Genomic DNA, 19,685 nt, shown 5'->3' with positions numbered 1-19,685 from the left:
GCTTTGTGTGCGTGGGCGAGGAGACGGAACGTTATCCTTTTGTTGACGGGGAGCCAGTGGAGGTCTTTCAGGTGAACGGAAATGTGGTCTGTGCGGGGGATGTCTAGTATGAGTCTGGCTGAGGCGTTTTGAATGCGTTGGAGTTTTTTCTGCAGTTTTGCAGTGCTGCTGGCGTAAAGGGTGTTTCCATAGTCCAGACGGCTTGTAACCAGTGCGTGGGTGACCGCTTTTCTTGTTTCGGTGGGGATCCAGCTAAATGTTTTTTTGAGCATGCGTAGGATGTTGAAGCATGATGATGAGACGGCGTTGACTTGTCTGGTCATCGAGAGACAGGAGTCCAGGATGATGCCCAGGTTCCGTGCGTGGTCCGTCGGTATGGGAGCTTTTCCTAGGGCCGTTGGCCCCCAAGAGTCATCCCAGGCGGAAGGGGATGCACCTAAGATGAGGACTTCCGTTTTGTCCGAGTTCAGTTTCAGACGGCTGTGCTTCATCCACTCGACTACTTCTTTCATCCCTTCATGTAGGTTGGTTTTGGCGGTGATTGGGTCTTTGATGAGTGAGAGGATCAGCTGAGTGTCATCAGCGTAGGAGCTGAGTTCTTCCAGCGAGGAACGAGATGATCCAGTCCAATGCTTTTCCTTGAATTCCGATGTTGCTGAGGCGTTTTATTAGGGTGCTATGACAGACTGTGTCGAAGGCTGCGAAGAGGTCGAGGAGGATGAGGGTGACTGTGTCTCCATTGTCCAGTAGTGTTCGAATGTCGTCTGTTGCTGCGATGAGGGCGGTCTCGGTGCTGTGTTTGGCTCGGAAGCCCGACTGTGAGGAGTCGAGTGATTTGTTGGTTTCGAGGAAGGCGGCGAGCTGATTGTTGACGGCTTTCTCAATGACTTTGGCAGGGAATGGGAGGAGCGAGATGGGGCGGTAGTTTTTGAGTTTGGTGGGGTCAGCTGTGGGTTTCTTTAGAAGGGCGCTGAGTTCGGCGTGTTTCCATCTTTCTGGGAATGTGCCGGAGTTGAGGGAGCAGTTGATGACGTCTCGGAGATGGGGTGCGATAATGGAGTCTGCTTTGTTGAATATGTGATGGGGGCATGGGTCTGTAGGGGATCCTGAGTGGATGGAGTTCATTAGGCGAATGGTGTCTTCTGTGGTGATTGGGTTCCAACCGATAAGGTTATTCGGAGGAGGTACAGGTTCGGAGGTGGGAGGGGTGGACTGGTTTACGGGTTGGATGTCAAAGCTGTTATGAATGTCGGCGATTTTGTCATGGAAGAATGAGGCGAGGGAGTCGCAGAGGACTTGAGAGGGGGTGATGTCGTTGGAGCTGGCAGTGGGGTTGGTGAATTCTTTGATGATGTTGAAAAGTTCCTTGCTGTTGTGGGCGTTGTTGTCTAGTCGGTCTTTGAGAGCTGATTTCTTGGCTGTCCGGATTAGTTGGTGGTGTTTGCGGGTGGCGCTTTTGAAGGCGGCTTGGGTGATAGTGTTTGGGTCTTTTTTCCAAGTTTTCTCAAGGGAGCGTCAGAGCTTCTTGGATTTCTTAAGGTCATCGTTGAACCAGGGGGCGTTCTTGCTTCCTTGCTTGATTTTATGTTTTTTCAAGGGTGCAAGTTTGTCGGCGGTTTGGATTAACCATTGTGTGAGGTTGATGGCGGCTTGGTTAGGGTTCGTCGAATAGGCAGGGGGTTTCTGAAGAAGTGATGTGGAGATCTGGTCGATGGTGATTTTGTTCCAATTTCTTCGCAGAGTTGGTTGAGGGTGGTTGTGGATCGTGGTCTTATTGTAAATGAAGTGGATGCAACTGTGGTCCGTCCAGTGGAGGGTTGTGGTGTGAGTGAAGGAGATATGCTTGCTGGAGGTGAAGATAGGGTCGAGTGTGTGTCCTGCGTAGTGGGTGGGGGTGTTAACAAGTTGTTTGAGTCCGAGATTGTCGAGATTGTCCAGGAGGGTGGTAGTGTTCCTGTCGTTGCTCTTTTCCAGATGGAAATTGAGGACTCCCAGTAGAATGTATTCTTCTGAGGGGAGGGCGTGTGGGGTGATGAAGTCAGTGATGTCTTCGCTGAATTGTGTGCGGGGTCCTGGGGGTCTGTAGAGGAGGGTGCCTCTGAGTGTGGTCTTGGGGTCGGTGTGAATATGGAGGGGGGGGTGTTCGGCGATAGCGAGGTTGTCTTCTGAGCTGGTTGAGACGCGGATGGTGTTCTTATGGACAATGGCAATGCCTCCTCCTGTCTGAATGGTGCGGTCTTTACGGATGATCTTGTAGCAGTCCGGGATGGCTATGGCGATGTCTAGAGCTGATGAGGCATTCATCCAGGTTTCTGTTAGGAAGGCGATGTCCGGGGAGATGGTGTCGAGTAGGTTCCAGAGGTCGATGGCGTGTTTGTGAACCGAGCGAGTGTTGATAAGGATGCATTTAAGGTGGTTGGTATTGCGTCTCTGTTTGGTGTTTGTGGATTTGGTGTGGGTCTTGATGCAGTTGAATTTGCAGGACTGGCAGGTGAAGGGTCCATGGGTGCGTCCCGGTGCGGCTTGGACACAGTTAGGGAGTCGGCCGGGGTTAAGTGCTAGGAGGGTGGAGGCGTCGTATGTAATGCGGGAGGAGTGGGTGATGCGGGGACCAGGGGGTCTGGCGCTGGGCGCGGTCCAGGCGCAGACGGGCGTAGACGGGCTTACCTTTGGCGCACCTTCGGCGCGAATGGGGCGCGACCGCTGCGCGTGAACGCTGCACACGAAGGCATCTGTCATATGCGGATAGTGGAGGGGCGGAGCGAGGGAGGAGCAGCTGGGAGGCGGGGGGTGCTGGAGATGTTTGTTACAGTGCACAACAATCAAAATGGCGGTGAAAGCAAAACATAAACTGGGGCACACAGATTGGGACACGAGACACGAGATTGGGGCACACAGAGTAAAGACGCTATGGCAGTTATGCAATTTCAAGCAGGCTAACAGAACGATAGAGCGCTTAGTCAGAGTAAAGACGCTATGGGCAGTTATGCGTTTTAAAGCAGGCTAACAGAGCAATAGAGCGCTTAGTGAATGAGGTAGTAAAGCGCTACGATACCCAGAGATCGAGATAATTGCAGGCAAGCAGTGCGAGGCGCCGTCACCAGCAAGAAGGGAGCGACCGCTTCTCACGAAGAAGGAGAGGTCACAGAGCAATTGCAGACGGAGCAGCCTTATCAGTAGCTCCTTCCACCATAGCCATGGTGGAGGGACAAAGCATACTGGTAAATGGAGACGTATCAAGTCTGCTGGCATCACCCAGTTCCTTACACCAGCCTATATCCAGATCATAAGGCTGGTATTCTATAGGGTCTAGCGACCCCTGATGTTTCCCACCGAGGCCTAGTCTTTCGTAAAAGGGCTCAGACTCTGACCGAGTACACAGGGCTTCTGTCAGCTCTGTAATCTGCATTGGTTGATGTGGATCTGCTTCCGTGTAAGATTTGGGGATCCCAATGGGGCTGGTGCCACTGGTGGGAGCTGGGAGCATCTGCATCGAGGCCAGCGCCTGGGAAGGTCGGAGTGGCACAACCAGCACTGGTCCGGAACATGACCAGGATCCATGGGGTCCCATCACCGGCAAGGAACCTGATGGGGCCCCCTCCGACCTTGTGGGGCCCAAAGGCACACATACTGTAGGGATCGGGCCACTCTAGAATGAAACGCATGGCCTCATAGAACTCTTTAATTTGAGCGGGGGTGCTCCAGCTTCAAGATAACTGGGAGGCACAGAGTCAGCCCAGTTGCAGGTTATGAGGATACAGGCCTCAAACCCCAATGCTCCTTTGTCTCGTTGGCTGAAGGAAAAGGAAAAGGCGAAACACACTTCAACTTCTTGTGTTTTTTTTCTTACCTGAGTACCCGACCATATCGAGTAGGACGAAGAGGTCTTCGAACTCCTTGAATAGTCCTGAGACCTTCCTTTTGAGTGGGGCGGGACTTCTGCGGAGTTGCATGCCGGGCAGCAAGCAGCTTTAGAGACCACTCCCTCAAAGCCTTCGTTGCTATAGCCCAGCAGTCAGAGCACAAGTTGGAGTTGTGGTCACGCTCCAGACACCTCAAACACATGAGGCACGGATCTGCAACCGACATGGCTCGGTGACAGGCAGCACAGGGTTTAAAACCTGTCTATCTTGATGACATCCTCGACACACCCGGAGGAGAAACTCTCAAAAAAGTTTGCCAATATGATGCAAAAATTCATCAAAAAATGACAAATGGGTAGCTCTTCTCTCGGATCAGTACCAGCTGGTGTGGAAAGAAAACAACTAAAGCCTGCCCACCAAGGTGGTGCCTATATAAGTAATGTATTACTTCCAGCACGTCCGCCACAATCACGCAGAGCTGATCAACACCACGCACAGGTTACGTAGGGGTACTTCCCACAAAAAATCTTCCTGATCCAGTCTTATGCCTGGGGAAATTCAAATTAAGGAATCTGCTGCTAGAAATATCTATCAGATTTATTTATGATTACAAAAGCCTGTGGGCGTAGGCCATTGTTGTGTAGTTTGTGGGTGTACAAGGAACCCTTAGTATATTACCCTCTTAAAATGTTAAATTTTTATGTGGAGGAACATGCTACAGAGCACATCTTCAACATTAGGTTGCTTATTATATGACACCTAGTTACCTATTAACTTTATTCTATGCAGAAATTACATTTCCAGTGGTTATATTAGCAAAAAATACTGAAACAAATCTTATGCAGTGACTCGGTTCTTTATCCAATTTTATAGAGAAATGTATTTTTTCCAGAAGAGAAAACAAATTAAATCTAATTTGAACGTATATAAAAAGTCAGCAAGAACTTTACAGATTTCTCCATTGCAAGAAAACATCCTTTTAGTGTCAAACGGTAATTCCTGAATACATCCTTCCCATTCCAATTTAACACTCTTAGTCAAAAAGCTTTTGATCCTAATCTGGTAGTAGCATGTTTTAGGAAAATCCAAGGTACTTCAGTGGTTTCTCTGTATTGCCTATGGCCATACTAATGACATGCAACATAAAGCAGTGCAGACTATCATCATATTGTATGCAATTCTCTTCAGACCGGGCACACTGGAGTTAAACAAACTGTTTCAAATTTTTCATGGGCCACCTTGAAGGTGGCCCAAGTCAGTGTCTACGGATTAGAGAACACCTGAAGAAGGTTTCTAGGAGGCAAGGAATTAACAGGCATCAAACACCTGCTGATGTTAGAAGGATTTAGAACGAGTCACTGTCATTTTCAGGCTATGAGATGATCCTGGATTAAATTTGTAGTAAACTGAATCTTAAATAAACGTTTTAGAAGAAAGCTAGGTTCTGTTTATATCAATTTTTTTGTGTATGTTTTTATCGAATACACTTTGGAATGTATATTGAAATGAACTGAAAATGTGTTAAATTATAAGAGATGCAAATAATGTACTAAAGTTTTCGAAAATCACTTTACCTCTCTGAATTCTCTGTTTGGAAACCAACACAAAATAGGAAAAAGAAAAAAGAGTGATTACTGCAGTATCATCTTGGCATGGATCAATTTCTAAGAAAATACAGTTTAGATGGTTATCTATATATTTGTCTATAATCTATAAACAGAAACAAACATGATGCACACATCCACTTGTTGGAGTCATTTAACTTCAAACAACTAGGTAGTTAATATTTTATTAAACTGTTCATTCTTGGAGTCCCCACCATGCACTCACACCCAATCATTTCTGGATGGGAGGAAGCAGATCCATAGGGACATCAATAACACTGGTGCTGTCAATTTTTGCGTTGCTTCTATGACTCATACAGGTCAGGAGGAAGAAAGCAGATCAAATGAATATCGATATCAACAAGTAATATGTGTCTCAAAAAATATTTAACTTCAGAATCAAAAGCCCGTATCAAGCAGAATAGTGAGAGAGCACTGAGGGATGTAAGGAAAGATCTTTAGCCATCAAATTATGTTACCACAGGTAACCTTGTTTTTCGAATGGATGCACCTTTCTGCAGGCTTCACATCTAAAAGTGCTTTGTTAGATATGGGGTTCTTGGTTGGCTGTGGTATACACCTAAGTCAGGCAGAAATCCTCACTCTTGGCAGGGCAAGCTAATACACACTAAAAGAAAGCCTATGGTCACCTTCTGGTAGGTAGGCACAGATCTGTCAGGCTTATCAAAAGTATTTGTACAACACAAACACACACACAGTAACCCAATGAATACAATACAAAAAGACTGCACAGAGGTTTATAAAAAATAGCTCTTTGTATCAGCAGTAAAACAAGGCCACAACTATAAAAATGTGATCTTTGCTTTTCAAGATATGCATCGTGCAGCTGAGGTGTGGAGATGGCTGATGAGCCTCACACTTCGGGATACGCCCCTCATCACTAGCGCAACCCGTCATGATGGAGCCACACTGACATGCACTGCAGCTGCTGTGAATGCAGTGGGGAATTCGGTTGACAGAAGTTCAGACACCGGTTGGCAAAACAGAGCACTGAGCCCTCGTAGTCAGTAGATGCAGGTCAGAGCAGAATGCTCAACTGTTGTAGGACCCTTGTCTTCCTGTCATGGGAATTGGAAGTCTTTTATGGCACAGAGAGTTCATAAATAGGGGAAAAGCCAACATGCCCTTCGAGAACATGAGTTGTTAGCACAGCAAAGAGGCAGCAGACAGCAGGCCAATACAAATGGCAGGCCGCAAAGCGCAGTCCCTCCTTCAGTACAGCATGCAACAAGCAGCAGGCCAACAAAGCGTTTAGCAAAGTGGCAGTGCCTCCTGGCAGCACAGCAGTCCTTCTGGCAATGTAGATGTAGAGCCGGCAGTGTCTGGGTACAAGTTCGATCCAGTGTCTGATTTTAGGGGGTCAGAGCCCAGTACTTATAACCAAAAGTGTCTTTGAAGTAGAGAGTGCTTTTAAATTAGCCCTCTGAAGTGCACAAGGATCCCTTTCAACCCAGACCTCACTGCCAGGCTACTGATGAGGGTAATCAGCCCTTTGTGTGTGGGCAGTATACTACCTATTGAAGTGTAAGTACTCGCCCAGTCCTCCCTGCCCAGAAAGACCCATCAGAATGGAGATGAATGCAGATGCAGTCGAGTGCCCTTTGTTGTGGCTGTCTAGAGGGAATGCACAAATGTAGTTGTTACTCAGCCCAGCCCAGACATGTATTGGAGGCAGGCTGCCAGGCACATAGAGCAGTAAGTGCAGAGAAATGTCAACTTTCTAAAAGTGGCATTTTTAAATCAGTAAGATTACATTCAACTTTGCCAGTAAGGAGAATTTATAATTACCAATCCAAAGATACAAAACATGATGAAAAAGCTACTCCTCTCTGATCTAGAATAACCACTTAAACAGGTATATGGGAATTCCCAGTGCTAACCTATGAATGGGGTAGGCCTCACAGTTGTGAAAGACGAATGTAATTGTTTGTCACTACTAGGACATGAAAAACAAAACAGTTCATATCCTACCACTTACTTACATAGCACCCTGTCCTTAGGGCTACCTAGGGCCTACCTTAGGGGTCACTTATATATAATGAAAGGGAAGGTTGAGGCTTGTGAAGTAGTTATCAATGTCAAGACGAAGTGGCAGTAGAACTGCACACACAGGCATTGCAGTGGCAGGCCTGAGACAGTTATAAAAGGTTTCTTTGGTGGGTGGCATAAAAAGTGCGGCAGCCCCCTAGTAGCATTTAACTTACAGGACCAGGGTGCATGGCATACAACTTTATAAGGGACCTATAACTAAATTAAATATGTCAATCATGTACACACCAATTACACACATGTTTAGGGAAGAAGCACATGCTCTTTAGCACTGATTAGCAGTCCGAAGTCCAACAAAAAGACACAGCAAAAAGTTGAGGTGAAAAGCAAAAAGATTGGAGTGAAACCACACTAAGAATACCAAGTGTAATGCACTCCCAAAACAGAATCACATAGGAAAATAGGCAAGGATTTAAGGGGGATGAAAAAAGTGGGGGTCTATGTAATTAAGGGCTTGGCTTACACATGTAAACTAACTTTCTGTAATTTATATAGTGTGCTACACAACCAGCATTTTGATGACTCCTTAAGCTTTCTGTTATTGCATCCAATCCAACACAACAACTAATCAGAGCTCCAGTTCCCAACAATATATCCAGAAGGCAAACAGGGAAAATGAGCATGTTGTATGTAATGGTCTGCGATATGGTAGTAGTGTATAGTAGTGTAAAACATAACTGTAGGTCAAGTACAAAAGCAAGTCTTATCCTCACCGCTGACATCCAATGTTAGAAATTGGGGTCTCTAGTTGGCAGGTTGTTACCCTGTCCAAGTAGAGACCCTTCTTCCTAGTCAGGATAAGTGGGACACACATCTAAAATAATCCCTGCTCACACCCTTGGTAGCTTGGCAGGAGCAGCCAGGCTTTTCTCAGAGGCAGTGTGTACAGCATTGGCACATAACCAGCAGTAATACACTGAAGACACTACAAAAGGACATCACACCAGTTTTCAATATATTATGTGTGCAAACAAGACCAAAAACAATCCACCATGCAGTTCTTAGAAATTTCAATAAGCAAAGATAGACTTAAAATGCAGTGGGGGCCTGTCCACAGAGCTGATGCAGGAAGACACGTGAGCCTATTGCTCCGCGCCGACCCCGGGAATTATCCTGAGCCGGGAATAGCAAACAGACCCCTGAGCACCCGAGACCGTGTTTGAGGAAGTGGGGAGGGATCGCCGATGGAGGGGCAGATGAACGATGCCTTTACCGCCCGACAGCCTGATGAAGAGCGGAGCAAGGTTGCGAAGCGGCCAAGATGGCGCCGCTGTGATTGTGGGAGCTTTGCTGGTGGAGGACAGACCTGACCGCCGCAGGAGACGAATCAGGTGCCAGAGAAGCCGCAGGAATGCAACCGCACTGAGACCCCGCCGCATGGGTAGACCAGGAGTGCTGTGCGGTGGGACTGGCAGCCCCTGACTGTGAATGGCAGGTTCTGGCCGCCCAGAGGAGACGCAGAAGGCGGTGAGCCGCGGGACCCGGACCCCGAACATCGAGGTGAGCTGTGGAAGCCTTATTAGCTCCGTGCTCCCTCTAGTGTGATCCTGCAGCAGCTTTGTGTTAGGAGAAAGCACAAGCGGACTGCCATCTTGGGACGGAGCCGGCCGAGTGTAGTGCTTGCATTTCCGAGGAGCCCCAGGTAGAGGTTCATCCCAACGAGCGCGACTGCACGTGAATGAGTGATTGTGAGCCGCTGAGGGGGTGCTCTACAGGCCGCAGTGAATGTTTCTGTGCAGCCTGGAGAGCTGAGTACAGCGGTGAGGGCTGGAAAGCAGTGCTGGTGAGGTGCCTTACTGCCTGACAGGATCTGGTAAGAAGGCGACTGGTCAATGATGTGGGCAGTGAGATGATCGTGGGGGGAGGCCAGTAAGAAGCTTTGCAGTGATATTTCTCTGGTGGGGACCCTGGTGGGGTGATTATTGGAGTGACTGTGCTTTGTGTATACTGCCACAATGGAGATACAGTAAAGGTGGACTACTGTTGTGGGAGCCAAGGGGTGCTCACAGTTGTAGGGGCGCCAGGAACTAGGAACCACTGATGGACATTGTGTCGTGGACTGCATGATGGAGTGGGGGTGCGCTGGAAGCTGTAGGTGAGACGGCAGTGGGTCGTAACAATAAGATGTGATCCCTGGACTTGGTCATAACCTCTATGTGAGGTTCTTTATGGGGCTGACCGGTCTGGATTGGTGGGAGCAGGAACTTTGACCCTTGTGTTGGACGTGGTCTGAGGAAGAAGCTGATTCAACCGACGGAATTAGGTGAGAGGAACCCTGGATGACCAGTGAGATAAGAGGAATGACAAGAACGGCTGCGACGTGGAGTGGACCAGCACTGGCTGTGGACCTGGTTCACCACTTGAGATAGCCATGTGCGGTGGGGGAGAGCATGTGAGATGTGACTCCGGGGCTGGTGCCTCCAACGCAGCCAATGCTGGGGAAGCCACTGGGAAACAAGGGGGAGCGCACCCACACCAGGAAGAAGACTCGGGAGTGCAGGAAAACCAAGAAACAGTGGCACCACAGCAGGAGGGGCTGATGCAACAACAAGTGGATCAACTCCTTAAGGCCATCACTGATACTAGGGATGCTCTCCACCAGAACATTGCGCATGTGTTGCAAGGGCTGGGCCTTCTCCGTGTAGATCATGGTAAGCTTGCTGACTGGGTAAAGCTGATGGAAGCAACCTTAGTACCCTAGGACCCACCCACAAGGCACTAGAAGATCAGATGGCAGTTGTCACGCACGGACTGCACCTCCGTCCGCGTGGTGTGGCTGCCAGAAGGCGTGGAATGGGCCAATATGGTGGACTATCTGGAGAATTGGCTATGAACTGAGCTTACCCCTTAGGGCCTCACCTCGTTCTACACTTTGAAAAGAGCGCATAGGGTACCAGCTAAACCACCAACGCCTTGCAGACCGCCTAGACCAGTAGTGGCGAGACTGCTTTATTATAAAGATAGGGACCTCCTATTGCACAATGCTCGCTCCTCAGGGCCCTACAAAGTGGACACGGCAACGTGACATTATTTCCAGATTATACATTTGATGTACAGTGCCGCCGTGCCTCGTTCTTAGCGGTCAAGAAAGGACTCCGGGACAAAGGCCTTCAATACTCCCTGATGTTTCCAGCATGACTATGGGTCATTGTGGACGGTAAAACATTTTTTCATGACAGCCCCGAAGACGCCTGGAGCTGGTTGGAATCTTACAAGGCGGGCACGGGCGAAGCGGGACACAGCAAGAATACCCTGGCACAGGTGCCGCGCCCACGCAGATCGAGACGCTGAAGGTGCCATACTATGGCTCAAAAACCTTCGGTGACCCAAACAGAGAAGGAACGATCGGCCGCATTACTGGCAGTCACGACAACCTCTCAGGAGCAAACGGTGGCGTCAACAGTGGTGACAGATTCGGAGAAGGGCACCTTGGAATTCGAGTCTGAGGAGGCAGAAACTGGAAGTGCCTGCTTATCACACGTGACACCTGGGACGGTGGACGAGATTGTAGATGCCTAGTGTGGTAGATGTGGGTTATGAGATCTTATGAGGGAGGGGGGTGGGCTTGTTTTATTGATGAACAACTACAAACTTAGGGGTCTCCAAAGGGATCCATAAGTGATCCGCTACTCAAAGTAACCTTATCAACAGTACAAGGGTACGATGACAGTGACACTCACAGACCAGATCACAAGATGTGAAGAACCAATAACGTGAGTCACCCCTGGTTTAGGATTCCCATCAACGGTCTTGTGAGGATCAATGTTATCATTTGGTAATCCTTATCGGGTATTGTGTCTCTAGATCATTGAGACCGGCATACCCAGATAACCAGATTCGGGGTAGCGACCCACAATCACTCGGTACTACCACATGATGTTGATGTGATGGGAAGTGCAGTGTAAAAATATATGTAAGTGGTGGTCTAAAAAAGGATAGGGAGCTCAACCAAGGTAAATTTAATAATTGTTGGCCCCTTCCCTAATAAAAACAAGAACAGTATAGTATCATCATCGCAGTCCACACAAGTAGCTGCGAGGAGATCAACATGTTTCAGCCACTAAAGGTTCACTCCTCTGGCTTTCGTCAGGGTCTCTGTTCAAATAATCTACTACTGCTTACAAGTGAATAAAGTGTGAAAAAATATACAAAAAAATACACACAAGTGAAAACCAGTAAAGGATATAATGTTCCATAAACTGTGTCAACTCCTCTCTTCGGCACCTGGTTGCAATTATACTGTGTAAGGAGGACAAACGTACAGGAAGGTCACAATCAGCTACTCTGGTCTGTGATAAACATAGTATTGTTTTACAAAAATGAATCTATTTGCTAACTCACCCAGGGTGTCCGGGGAGTGGACCTCACCTCTTCCTGGACCTGGCTCAGGATATGTGAGACCCCGCTCTACAATAACACAAACCGGCTGTGTAAATTACAAAGACCAGGAGGTCAAACATTAATTTACTCTGGCGGTCAAAATACTGTGTATGGAGCTCATTAACAGCCATCTAAAGATACTCCAAACCACCCTCTCTCCACTCCACCATCAACTACAGGCTGAACAAGCTGTTAAATTCAATCATCCTTTGGTCCAGCAATTAGTCTGACAAAGTGATGAAAAGCCTGATACAAAGATACAAAGAAAAACAAGCTGTTAGACCAGGTGGCCCAATTCTCCTACCTGTCCTTCGTTGTCTCTGGCCGTGACTGAGTCAGGGGGAGGCACAGTCTCTCCTATGCACTGACTACTTCACTGTGCTGGTTGGTGTCATCCAGCCTATCAGCCCATGCAGGGGAGTGGCCTAGTCGCCGCCTACACAGGGAACCCTTTGTACAACATTGCCAGGATAGTTGATCTGGCATTTAGACTGGTACATGTGCCCATCGCTATAGTCAGGACTAAACCAAAACACCCGGTGCTCAGTAATCCCACTTCCTCAATCGCCAGCTCATTCCCGGCATCCCGCTCGTATTCTCGCGAGACTCGCCCGAGTCAAACTACCGAATGACGTCACGTCGGCCATTTTGGTAGTTTAGTAGTCCCGCATTGCGGACTATCTCAAGTTTAGCCATCGAGAACTATTCATCTCCAATGGCATAAGAGCGCATCCACCCAGGATAGTATCGAGGTAAATACAGTCTGTCCACTGGAGGCATCCATGCCCCGTGACCCGGCCTCGCACTCAATCTCTCACTAGATTAATGGAGACTACAGAATGACCTCACAGTTTAGGAGTCTGTAGTTCTTAGTTCTAACATCCGTATAACGGACCTTGCAGAACAAGAGCTAGAACAATGTCTACTCGATGACGCAAGGCCGCGTCCATCGATAGTGATACCACAGTAGAACCATCGCCCCCTCGGAGGGTGTATTCGCCTAGTGCTTAAAACTGAGGTTAGGTCATATCAATAATGGAAAGTCAATATTGGTCATGTGATGGGCGATAATAAAAACTTAAGGATATTTATTAGTGGACAGGGCTCGCAGGCATGCCAGCAAGGGGGCCCCAGAGATGTCTCCAACAGCCCACTGTCCTTAGCCCACCCGAAATAATAGTTCCGGTCATGATTACTCCAGACCAAAAGTAAAGCAGTCTGGGGCTTACGGTGATAACTAGCCCTACGGTCGCTCATATATTAAACTTCATGGCGAGAATGCTGTTGGAAGCAGGGTCAAGCGATGACCAGTAATTAGCTCTTTTACTGTATGCATTCCACGCGTTAGCTCACCAAAGAGCAGTATATCAGGTCAGGGAGAACCACGGAATGTCATCGTTCAACCCTTGTCTGTCTGTCCCCAATTTGAACACCCACTTCTGTTCACGAATAAAAAGGTACCGAGACACATCGCTCACATGTGGTGGAATGTATGGTTTTTCCAAAACATGCCACATGAAGTCAGTTTCTGCATGCTTCCGTGTAATGAAATGCTTAGTGAGTTTAGAAATGTCTTTCTTGCAGCGAAAAGTGCTTTTATGTTCCTGCATCCTCACACGCACCTTTCTCGTGGTCATGCCCACATATCGTTCATTGCATGTGCAAGTGATGAGGTAGATTAAGTTGGTACTGTTGCAGTTTGTAAACTGCCGCAATTCCCATGGCCTATCTGTACCAATGTCCACACTGGTGATCTTGATTGTTAGAGGGCAAATCGAACAGCCACCACACGGATGGTGCCCTACCACCGGGGGGAGATCCCATAATGTGCCTATCTCTCTCCTAGGTGTATCTTTGGGTCGGGTGTGTACCAAACGATCCCTCAGGTTGGCTGAGCGTTTAAAAGCGAAAAGTGGGAAGGGGATTTTATCTTTGCCACTGTTCAGAATTTTCCAATGCTTTTTTATCACCTTTTGAACATAGTTCGATTTGGTGTTAAATGTGCTCACTAGTGTTAGTCGGTCCAGAGGTGGTTTCTCTACACGTGGTTCCAGAAGGGCAGCACGATGATTATTTGCTGCTCGTTTGTATGAGCGCTGGACCAATTTATTAGGATAATGCCTCTCTCTCAGTTGTTTGGAAAGATTGTCTGCGTGGCGTTTGAAGGTTTCTGGAGTAGAACAGTTCCGATGGACTCGAAGGAACTGTCCAAAAGGCAGATTATCCCTCAAGGACTTGGGATGTTGGCTCTCGTACAGGAGAAGGGAATTCCTTGACATCGGTTTCCTATACAATTCACTCTCCAGGCCCCTCGTGGTGTTATAAATTGAGAGGTCCAAGAAAGGAAGTCTGTCTTTACTCATTTCCATCGTGAACCGAAGGTAGTTGTGCTGCCTGTTCAGCCATTGATGAAATAGTGTGACCGATTTACTAGTCCCTCTCCACACCATCAGGATATCATCAATATATCTTTTCCACCAAATTATGGATGGAAAGAATGGGTTGGTGGGGTGCAAAACTGTAGTCTGTTCAAATTCATGGACGTACAAATTCGCCAGCGAAGGCGCAAAAATACTGCCCATGCTGGTTCCAGAGACTTGGTGGTATATCTGCTCCTCGAACATGAAAAAATTTTCTTTCATGGCTATGGTAGCCAAGGCCATAATCAACGGTACTGGAGTGATGGAGTCCAATTCCGATTCGCCCAGGATGGATCTGATAGTGTCCAGAGTCGCATCCTGGGGAATGGAGGTATACAGGGACTCAACATCAAGAGAGACAAGAAAGTCCGTCTCTCGATCAAAAACTATGTCTGGAATCACTCTCAGGACATCGGTGGTGTCCTTGAGAAACGTAGGCTTCTTGCTGACCAAAGGTTTGAGAAAATAGTCAGCAAACGCTGAGAGGGGTTCAAGAAGTGACCCTTGACCTGAAATTATAGGCCTCCCTGGAGGCGGTCTCTGTGGTTTGTGCACCTTGGGTAAGGTGTAGAAATAAGGCATGGTGGGATGTTTAGCCTGCAGGAATTGTGCCTCTGCGGAAGTAATCCAGCCTTCTCCTAAGGCTTCTTCAACGAGGACTTTGATTTCACTCATATGTCTCGGAGTCGGATCAACAGTCAGTGGATGATAGGCATTGCTGTTACTCAACTGACGGAGGCATTCTGCCCTGTAAGTATCTACATTTTGGACCACAATGGAGCCCCCCTTGTCGGCGGGCTTCACAATAATAGTCCCATCTTGGGTCAAGGTTTTGAGACCCTGTCTCTCCGCAGTGCTGAGGTTGTTATACCCTGATCTCGAATTGTACTGTATACAATCAATATCATTTTTCACAGCCAATTCAAAAGTTAGTACTTGAGTAGAGCTAAGGCTCCATTATTTCTTTAAAAACAAGAACACTGAAGAATCAGAAGAGGACAAGGACACGAATACCGGTTTGAGGAATAAATCTACTTTCTCACCCCCCTCACATACCATACCTACTCAAGTACTAACTTTTGAATTGGCTGTGAAAAATGATATTGATTGTATACAGTACAATTCGAGATCAGGGTATAACAACCTCAGCACTGCGGAGAGACAGGGTCTCAAAACCTTGACCCAAGATGGGACTATTATTGTGAAGCCCGCCGACAAGGGGGGCTCCATTGTGGTCCAAAATGTAGATACTTACAGGGCAGAATGCCTCCGTCAGTTGAGTAACAGCAATGCCTATCATCCACTGACTGTTGATCCGACTCCGAGACTTATGAGTGAAATCAAAGTCCTGGTTGAAGAAGCCTTAGGAGAAGGCTGGATTACTTCCGCAGAGGCACAATTCCTGCAGGCTAAACATCCCACCATGCCTTATTTCTACACCTTACCCAAGGTGCACAAACCACAGAGACCACCTCCAGGGAGGCCTATAATTTCAGGTCAAGGGTCACTTCTTGAACCCCTCTCAGCGTTTGCTGACTATTTTCTCAAACCTTTGGTCAGCAAGATGCCTACGTTTCTCAAGGACACCACCGATGTCCTGAGAGTGATTCCAGACATAGTTTTTGATCGAGAGACGGACTTTCTTGTCTCTCTTGATGTTGAGTCCCTGTATACCTCCATTCCCCAGGATGCGACTCTGGACACTATCAGATCCATCCTGGGCGAATCGGAATTGGACTCCATCACTCCAGTACCGTTCATTATGGCCTTGGCTACCATAGCCATGAAAGAAAAAATTTTCATGTTCGAGGAGCAGATATACCACCAAGTCTCTGGAACCAGCATGGGCAGTATTTTTGCGCCTTCGCTGGCGAATTTGTACGTCCATGAATTTGAACAGACTACAGTTTTGCACCCCACCAACCCATTCTTTCCATCCATAATTTGGTGGAAAAGATATATTGATGATATCCTGATGGTGTGGAGAGGGACTAGTGAATCGGTCACACTATTTCATCAATGGCTGAACAGGCAGAACAACTACCTTCGGTTCACGATGGAAATGAGTAAAGACAGACTTCCTTTCTTGGACCTCTCAATTTATAGCACCACGAGGGGCCTGGAGAGTGAATTGTATAGGAAACCGATGTCAAGGAATTCCCTTCTCCTGTACGAGAGCCAACATCCCAAGTCCTTGAGGGATAATCTGCCTTTTGGACAGTTCCTTCGAGTCCATCGGAACTGTTCTACTCCAGAAACCTTCAAACGCCACGCAGACGATCTTTCCAAACAACTGAGAGAGAGGCATTATCCTAATAAATTGGTCCAGCGCTCATACAAACGAGCAGCAAATAATCATCGTGCTGCCCTTCTGGAACCACGTGTAGAGAAACCACCTCTGGACCGACTAACACTAGTGAGCACATTTAACACCAAATCGAACTATGTTCAAAAGGTGATAAAAAAGCATTGGAAAATTCTGAACAGTGGCAAAGATAAAATCCCCTTCCCACTTTTCGCTTTTAAACGCTCAGCCAACCTGAGGGATCGTTTGGTACACACCCGACCCAAAGATACACCTAGGAGAGAGATGGGCACATTATGGGATCTCCCCCCGGTGGTAGGGCACCATCCGTGTGGTGGCTGTTCGATTTGCCCTCTAACGATCAAGATCACCAGTGTGGACATTGGTACAGATAGGCCATGGGAATTGCGGCAGTTTACAAACTGCAACAGTACCAACTTAATCTACCTCATCACTTGCACATGCAATGAACGATATGTGGGCATGACCACGAGAAAGGTGCGTGTGAGGATGCAGGAACATAAAAGCACTTTTCGCTGCAAGAAAGACATTTCTAAACTCACTAAGCATTTCATTACACGGAAGCATGCAGAAACTGACTTCATGTGGCATGTTTTGGAAAAACCATACATTCCACCACATGTGAGCGATGTGTCTCGGTACCTTTTTATTCGTGAACAGAAGTGGGTGTTCAAATTGGGGACAGACAGACAAGGGTTGAACGATGACATTCCGTGGTTCTCCCTGACCTGATATACTGCTCTTTGGTGAGCTAAGCCGTGGAATGCATACAGTAAAAGAGCTAATTACTGGTCATCGCTTGACCCTGCTTCCAACAGCATTCTCGCCATGAAGTTTAATATATGAGCGACCGTAGGGCTAGTTATCACCGTAAGCCCCAGACTGCTTTACTTTTGGTCTGGAGTAATCATGACCGGAACTATTATTTCGGGTGGGCTAAGGACAGTGGGCTGTTGGAGACATCTCTGGGGCCCCCTTGCTGGCATGCCTGCGAGCCCTGTCCACTAATAAATATCCTTAAGTTTTTATTATCGCCCATCACATGACCAATATTGACTTTCCATTATTGATATGACCTAACCTCAGTTTTAAGCACTAGGCGAATACACCCTCCGAGGGGGCGATGGTTCTACTGTGGTATCACTATCGATGGACGCGGCCTTGCGTCATCGAGTAGACATTGTTCTAGCTCTTGTTCTGCAAGGTCCGTTATACGGATGTTAGAACTAAGAACTACAGACTCCTAAACTGTGAGGTCATTCTGTAGTCTCCATTAATCTAGTGAGAGATTGAGTGCGAGGCCGGGTCGCGGGGCATGGATGCCTCCAGTGGACAGACTGTATTTACCTCGATACTATCCTGGGTGGATGCGCTCTTATGCCATTGGAGATGAATAGTTCTCGATGTCTAAACTTGAGATAGTCCGCAATGCGGGACTACTAAACTACCAAAATGGCCGACGTGACGTCATTCGGTAGTTTGACTCGGGCGAGTCTCGCGAGAATACGAGCGGGATGCCGGGAATGAGCTGGCGATTGAGGAAGTGGGATTACTGAGCACCGGGTGTTTTGGTTTAGTCCTGACTATAGCGATGGGCACATGTACCAGTCTAAATGCCAGATCAACTATCCTGGCAATGTTGTACAAAGGGTTCCCTGTGTAGGCGGCGACTAGGCCACTCCCCTGCATGGGCTGATAGGCTGGATGACACCAACCAGCACAGTGAAGTAGTCAGTGCATAGGAGAGACTGTGCCTCCCCCTGACTCAGTCACGGCCAGAGACAACGACGGCAAGGGTAGGAGAATTGGGCCACCTGGTCTAACAGCTTGTTTTTCTTTGTATCTTTGTATCAGGCTTTTCATCACTTTGTCAGACTAATTGCTGGACCAAAGGATGATTGAATTTAACAGCTTGTTCAGCCTGTAGTTGATGGTGGAGTGGAGAGAGGGTGGTTTGGAGTATCTTTAGATGGCTGTTAATGAGCTCCATACACAGTATTTTGACCGCCAGAGTAAATTAATGTTTGACCTCCTGGTCTTTGTAATTTACACAGCCGGTTTGTGTTATTGTAGAGCGGGGTCTCACATATCCTGAGCCAGGTCCAGGAAGAGGTGAGGTCCACTCCCCGGACACCATGGGTGAGTAAGCAAATAGATTCATTTTTGTAAAACAATACTATGTTTATCACAGACCAGAGTAGCTGATTGTGACCTTCCTGTACGTTTGTCCTCCTTACACAGTATAATTGCAACCAGGTGCCGAAGAGAGGAGTTGACACAGTTTATGGAACATTATATCCTTTACTGGTTTTCACTTGTGTGTGTTTTTTTGTATATTTTTTCACACTTTATTCACTTGTAAGCAGTAGTAGATTATTTGAACAGAGACCCTGACGAAAGCCAGAGGAGTGAACCTTTAGTGGCTGAAACATGTTGGTCTCCTCGCAGCTACTTGTGTGGACTGCGATGATGATACTATACTGTTCTTGTTTTTATTAGGGAAGGGGCCAACAATTATTAAATTTACCTTGGTTGAGCTCCCTATCCTTTTTTAGACCACCACTTACATATATTTTTACACTGCACTTCCCATCACATCAACATCATGTGGTAGTACCGAGTGATTGTGGGTCGCTACCCCGAATCTGGTTATCTGGGTATGCCGGTCTCAATGATCTAGAGACACAATACCCGATAAGGATTACCAAATGATAACATTGATCATCACAAGACCGTTGATGGGAATCCTAAACCAGGGGTGACTCACGTTATTGGTTCTTCACATCTTGTGATCTGGTCTGTGAGTGTCACTGTCATCGTACCCTTGTACTGTTGATAAGGTTACTTTGAGTAGCGGATCACTTATGGATCCCTTTGGAGACCCCTAAGTTTGTAGTTGTTCGTTGATTTCTACGGGGGATAATACTTAGGCATGGTCTATAAACATCCCTCTAGCCCTGCAAGATAGTGTGTTTTTCCTTGTTTTATTGATGCCCGCTTTCCTTCCTGCCTTTCTGTGGGA

The sequence above is a fragment of the Lissotriton vulgaris genome, chromosome 8 (assembly GCF_964263255.1).
Source record: "Lissotriton vulgaris chromosome 8, aLisVul1.2, whole genome shotgun sequence".
Lineage (NCBI taxonomy): Eukaryota > Metazoa > Chordata > Amphibia > Caudata > Salamandridae > Lissotriton > Lissotriton vulgaris.
This window is presented reverse-complemented; position numbering follows the sequence as displayed.